Below are 7,363 nucleotides of genomic sequence, written 5' to 3'. Positions count from 1 at the left end.
GCATGATTATTTATGTGCATAGGAGTTCTAGCTAACTTTTTCTTCTGATTGTTAGAAAGAACAGTATTCTTTTTTTCAGCAGTAGCACTTTATTTCAGAGTATTTGTAAGCTTGGGCCCAGGGCCCTTAGGATAACCTAACATCCTTCTTAACTTACCAAAGTTGAAGAGGTCGGCAATGATCTTCCAATGCAAGAAATATGGCTGCTGCATTTTGGCTTTGTAAAAAGTTGCAGCCTGTGTTGTGGAGGTCATTCAACTCTGCACTTACCTGCCTTCCATTTCTCCAGAGGTGAAACTGCTGGAAGGAGGTGGAGAAGTTGCCTTGACCTGGGTCTATATCAGTCCCATGCTTTGTTAAAATGAGTTCTCCAAGAGTAGAAGGTTAAAACTAGACCTATAAACAACATACTGTTTTCCAGAAACAAGACAACAGGACAGCATTAAAAGCAAGTATAAATTGCCAAAAGACATTGATTGCAGATAAATGTTGCAGTTACTTGAGTTAAAACTTTGCATAAGAATTTAAAAAGTAAATTAATTCTGAAAATATCTCCACAAAATAATCATCAATTGTCAGTGGTTTTAAGTGTATTTAACAAAATGAACAGACAAGGTTAGAAAGGCCATAAAAACGTGCTTTCTATTGCCATCTTAACAAATAATGGGGTGGAGAGAGTTAATAAACATTTATGTGCCTATAGTATACTTTGAGATTCTTTTTCAGTTTTTTCAATTGTTTTGCTTTAGAACTTGATGATATGTAATTTTGATTAGAAAGAAGAAATAATCAGGTTGCTTTCTGCATCAAGTTTGTTCTTATCTGGTTGCTATGACAATCTCCTTTGACAGTTTTTTTTCTTCTTTTGTAGATTTATCTCTTTTTGATGTTATAAAAAGAGTTTTCCTAGGAAAGGAGTTTGATTTCTTTCTGCTTAAAGGGTTTTATAGAAATAATAATAAAAAAGCTTTTAGTGAAAACCTCTACATTCCAGCATGTCATGTCTTATTTGAGATTTAAAATGAAAAAAAAAAAAAAGCTATATCTTTCCCTTAAAAAAAAAGAAGAATGAAGGTCTTTGGAGAATCTAAATTTTTATCTCTTCCATATTGTATGCACTAATTGCATACTTGAACATTGTTCTGTGCACATAAAGGTTTGTTTTTCAGACCTGATTTCTAGCTTTATTATTTTAAACAATAAAACCCCCAACTAGATTTTCAATTCATTAGGGAAGATAGATTTTAAAGAAGACAATACTAAACTATGCACAATTAAACTTAATTTTCACCTTAACGTTTTCCAGTATGACCTTGGAAAAAAATTGCATGCGTCTTATGAACTTTGTCTTTTTAAATTATTATTTTGAAAAGAAATTATAGGTTGGTGAGATGGCACATTGGATAAAGGCATTTGCTGCCAAACTTGATGACTTTAGTTCTTCTCTCATAACCCACATGGTGGAAGGAGAGAACCAATTCCCAAAAGTTGTCCTTTGACCTCTACATACATACTATTGTGATATGCATATGTCCATATCATGCACACACACACACACACACACACACACACACACACACACACATTGTAAAAAGAAATTGTTAGACCATGTGTTCTCCCTCATGTAAAAATAAATCACACTGTCCATTCATTTTTGGAATATTTAAGTTATTTTCTTATATATCATTTTCCCAAAAAATCCCTTTGTGTCTTTTATGAGAAAATCATGCATGAACACAGAATGATGACGTTTCTTTAATATACTATGCACATGAACCACATTCTTCTTGGTTAATGAAAGGCACATGAGTTTTTCTAGAAAGCCATAAAGTGCACAGAAATTGGTGGTGGTTTTGCTGTTTGTTCGAGTTGAGAACTGTGACAGGCAGCAGTAGAATGAGTTTGATCGCCCAGTGTCTCCCCAAATTCATCACTTAGTAGGTTTGTTTTGCAATATTGACCAGTCTTATGCTTTTGAAGTTAAACATGAGTCATTGTCACTTATAAGACTCGAAAAAAATGACATTTTTAATTAAAAATGCATTAATCAAGTGTTTATGAGATATGTTTAGATAACTATTATACACACAAATTTTTCAATGATGCTGTGTACCTGGTCTTGTGACTAATATTTTTATAACTACCAAGTTGGTCATTTTAGAGAAGTTTTATTTTGTTTTATTTTTTTAATTCTGAGATACAGTTTGAATGGTAGCAATTGGCCTAGGCATAAAAGTGTTTAAAGGAGCTCCTTGAGTAGCCTCATTCTGGATATTGTAGTACTTGCTGACTCAAGAGTTGCTTTTTATTCTAGTCCTTGAAGCAGCATGGTTTATGTTTGGTTTTGAGCACCATGTGAGATGTTTATGTATTCGGAAGGGTAAATATGAAGCAGGGGATCTGGGGAGATGATTTAGCTGGAAAGCATGAGCATCTAAACTTGGGTATCCAGCAAGTACTTGAAAAACTGGGTGTGGAAGCATTCAACTGTAATCTTAGCACTAGTGAGGTAGAGATAGATCACCGTGGAACTCGCTGAGCAGCAAGCTTGGGTGAATCCGTGAACTGCATGTTCAGTGAGGAATCATGTATGAAAAAAGCATAAGAAAATAAGTTCAAGATGAATTGAAGAAGAGACACATGCTGACCTTTGGCATGCACACAAATCTATGTTTGGAATATGTATGTACAAAATATAAACATGCACATACTCACTCCCACATATACACACACACAGATACGATTTTAAAATCAGCAAACAAAGTCTCTCCGGAAGACTGCATTCTCTGTTCTGTGGAAATATACTTGGGTTTTTATTATAATTATTACAAGATTACTTAACCTATGTAATCAATTTATTATTTTCAATAATAACATCTGTCTCATTTGAGGAAAAAAATAACCACCTCTGGCTAGCAAATTTGTGTATTTCAAGTTCTTATAGAATTCCGGCAGGCAGCCACAATTCCAATAGTTTGGTATATGACACTGGGAATCCTGATATTTTTTTCCTTTTGCAGACATATTCTTAGCCTTGTAAGTCTCCTGGAGGGGACTGCTCTTGGAGGTAGTCTGAGTGACCCATTAACATTTGTCTAAACAGAAGGATATTTTAGAGTTCATTTAGTAATAACTTATAAATAACCCAAAGAAAATTGAGCTAAAGACATAAAGTAGTCATCTAGCTTGTAGGGGTCAGTTGTTCTTACTGTTCCTCTGTTCTGATACTCAGGTGATTTCTCTTGTCACAATTTTGCCATGTCCAGTTGAATTTTGTGGTCATTGGCCAGTATGATCATCCCTGTGCCACCCCACCCACAAACCCAGATTTTACTGCCACCAAAACAAAGAACAATTTCTTCTTCATACAGCTGAGGTATACAAGTGTAGTTTAAAGTCAAGGTATCTCTCAGGTATGGGTATTCCCATTTTCATACTACTGCGTCCTCTCTCTTGCTTATAATAACTTCATACATCTGGATCCTGCCAAGTATTTCATAGCAATAATATTCTCTCATAGGCTGACAGCAAATATAGGAATAAGAACAACTTACTTATCTTCTATGGTAGATTTTTTAAAAGAAAGGACAAATTTTTCTCCTCTCTGGAATCTTGGTCAATGTGATGTTTAGATACTCTAACCAGAGGTAAATTATATTTCACCACATTCTAAAAGTCAATGCTGACGTTATGACTTGCTTTCTTCAATAGTGTCTAGCAGAAGTAGTGGTATTGCTCAGATAGAGTCAAGTCTCAAAGATGTTGGGAAACAAACAGTGTATGAAGTATACATGGCATGGCAGAAGAAAAAAAAGGAGTTGACAGCTTACTGTCCCCTGCAGAACAGGCAGTTGCTCTCTGACCCATGAATTAGTTCCAGCAAGCCAAACTAAAACCTCCTAATAGTGTCTAACTTAAAGAACCAATCAAAGAATCCAGAAATAAGTAAATGATTATTTTATATATTCCAGTTGGTTTTCAGCAATTGACTATGAAGCTATGAGTAAGCAATGTGTGGCTCTTGTGATATAAATTTACAGTTATGTGCCAATGTTCACCTCTCCTTTTGTTGTAGAAATTTCATTTATTTGGCTTTGAATGGTCACTTGGCAGTGGTTTTCAACAGCTCTTGTAAGTAGAGACTGTGATTTCACTTCTCATCCACCCAGACCTGAATAATCACACACAAACTATATTAATTAACGTAGTGGAATTTCAATTGTATTTTAATATATAAAGCTTGCCTGAAGGTCTGAGAGTAAAACAGCCCCACTGGCCAGCCTTACAGAACAGGACTAGGTTGGTCCCTTATAATTTCCCTGTTGTTTGAATGTCCGTGAATTTCAAGAGCACAGGTCAGCTGTCTCTGTGGGTTTCCTCATCATGTACCCACTGGCACATACATTCCTCTTATTTTTCTTCCACAAGACTCAGCACAGTGCTTGTCAGTGAATCTCTACCTCTGCTTACATTAGTTACTAGATAGAATATCTTTGATGACAGTTAAGGGAGTCACCAATCTGCTTATAGTAGATAGCCAGCTCAGGCACTCTTTCTTCTGTTGCTAGGAATATTAGTTGGGGTTATCTGAAGCATGGAGCTTCTGTCTTGCCCAGTATCATAGCCAGTCAGTCCCAAAGAAACACACAGAGGCTTTTATCAAGTATAAACTGTGTGGCCTATTATTGTTATTATCAGACTTATTATTAACTAGCTCTTACAACTTAAATTAACCCATAATTCTTGTCTATGTTTAACCACGTAGCTTGGTACCTTTTCTCAGGCAGCATTTTCGTAATGCTTCCTCTGCATCTGGGTGACAACTGCAGATGAGCCTTGCTTTCTCTAGAATTCTCCTAGTCTGATCACCCTGCCTATATGTCCTGCCTGACTGCTGGCCAATCAGCATGTTATTAAACCAATATGAGTGACAAATATTTACAGTGTACAAGAGCATTCTGCCAAAGCATTTCCCCTTATTTTCTTTACAAAGAAGAAATCTGAACCTAATTGCCTTGTTTAACCTTTTTCCTGACAATTATCTATAATAACTTGTAACCAACACTCTAAACAAAGACAAGCATCTATGATCCATGTATTGGGAATGTGGGCATAGTTTTCTAGCTACTTTCTGCTGAATGGGAGTGCTGATAGTCTTATGGAGACATAGAGAAAATCTAGGGTTATGGTCAAGTCCTGACTGGAGTATTTTGTGAGGATGGATTATCTCAGTCAGTAGTCTTGACACTGTTCTGGGTATGCAACTCAGAAGAAACTACAACAGAGATTATCTGAAATGTTGGATCATCTGGGCTATCTGTTCCTATTGGAGATTTTTCCAGGGTCTTTCTAGATCAAACTGAAAGGCCCTCAGAGTGGTCCTTCCCTCAAGAGGAGACCCCTAACCCAAGGAACAGTCGAGACCACTGGCTGCAATTAGCAAGAGGTTTATTGGGTGGGCACAGGTACCTGTGGGCTGCAAAATCCTTTCGGAGGACTTGCGCGCCTGCAGGATGGGAGAAGGTCTTTTTATAGGAAAAGAGTGGTAAAAGCAGGCATACAGAAGCAATGCATGGTTACAGGGATCTCATTGGTCAGTTCGAATGAGGCGATGGGTTCATTTAGGGGACAAGTTTCCCTGAGACATGAAGGTCTGATAATAATAGCAGACTTGGCCCTATCTAGGGTACATGTAGTTTTTCCCAGAACTGTTCGTTCCCCTCCTAGGCATGGTGTCTGACCACATATATCCTGTTTGACCTCCTAGGAGTACTGACTTTACCTTGAACTTCCATTTGTTTGTGTGGAGGCTTTGCAAAATGGCATTATAGCAGCTAAGCTGGGGTCTTTCAAAACCTTTCATAACTAAGAATGAATCCACAGCCTCTCATTTCCTGTAGAAACAAAAGCAAAACCTCTTCTCCAAAATAACATAACTTTTGACTTAAATTTTGAAGTCAAGATATTTTAAAAATATATAGGTTGGATTAGTCCAACAGTGTTTATAATCAAATGTCTTTTAGCAGAATTTTCTCCTTCCTCAGCAGTCAAACCATTCAAAGACAACACAAAAGCATACAGTATCCAGACTGTGTATTTTTCCATCTTTATGTGGCTCTCTTTTAAAATTTCTTTCTTTTAGTATTTAATTTTTAATTTTTTTTTGAGACAAGGTTTCTCTGTGTATCTTTGCTTGTCCTAGAACTCATTCTGTAGACCAGACTGGCCTCAACCTCAGAGAGATCTGCCTAACTCTGCCTTGCAAGTTCTGGGATTAAAAGCATGTACCACTGTGCCCTACTACTCTCTTTTTTTTTTTTTTTTTAAAAAAAAGGTCTTTTTTTTTTTTTTTTTAAAAAAAAGGACTTTCGCTATCCTTTTCTCTTTTCTCCTGAGCCTACTCATATTTTAAACACACTGAAACTGTTTAGAGGTTTTTCCATCTGAATCTGTATTAACTGTATCCCCCCCCCCTCTCTCCACATGAGTCTTTTATTTCCTAAGTAACATGGTTAGGATTAAAGCTGCAGCTTTGGCAGCTGGATCTGCTACACTCTTTGGCTTCCCAAAAGTCTAGCTCCATGATGGAGGTACTGGCAGAATTCACTTTTTTTTTTTAATCACAGCTCTGTGGAGTTTCTAGTTGCAGACTATGAACAGGAAGCATGCCAGCAGCTGCTCATAAACACCATTTAAGTGTTTGGTGGCATGGTCTTTTTTTTGTTATTTTGATTTTTATTATACAGCATAAATCTAAACGTGGCATGGCCTTTTAAAAGAGCTGTGAGAATTTTTCTGCTAACACTGAGTCAGGAAGCCTCTTTAGAAAAAGCCATGCTTCTGCTCATCTCTAGCAAACAGAGCCCACCCAAGACAATGATGCCATCAAGAAGCTGTGCTTGACTTTGTTCTTTTATCTGTCTAGAATCCTTTCTTTTAAAAAAAGCTTTCTCAGGCTCTATGTGGAAATTCTTGCCCCAAATTGTGTGCCATTATATAGTACAAAGTTTCTGTCCCAATCAGTCCCACAGTCATTCAGTCCCAAAGAAACACATAGTAGTTTATAACAATTAATAAACTGTTATTATTATTATTATTCTCTAGCTCTTATTATTATTAGATTATTATAACTTAAAGTAACTCATAATTTTTATCTATGTTTAGCCACGTTTCTTGGTATCTTTTCAAAATGTAGCATTTCATCTTGTTCCTAGGGATTTCCCTGGTACCAGGTTTTTCCCTAACCCTGAAACAACACCCATCAAGATGTGTCTTTTGTGTTCCTTGCTCGTGCTCTCTCTCCTTCTGCTCCTGATTTGGACCTTGAGATTTCTGTCCGGTGCTCCAATGTGGGTCTCTGTCT

The sequence above is a fragment of the Microtus ochrogaster genome, chromosome 2, assembly GCF_000317375.1.
Source record: "Microtus ochrogaster isolate Prairie Vole_2 chromosome 2, MicOch1.0, whole genome shotgun sequence".
Classification (NCBI taxonomy): Eukaryota; Metazoa; Chordata; class Mammalia; order Rodentia; family Cricetidae; genus Microtus; species Microtus ochrogaster.
Note: the sequence above shows the minus strand (reverse complement) of the source record.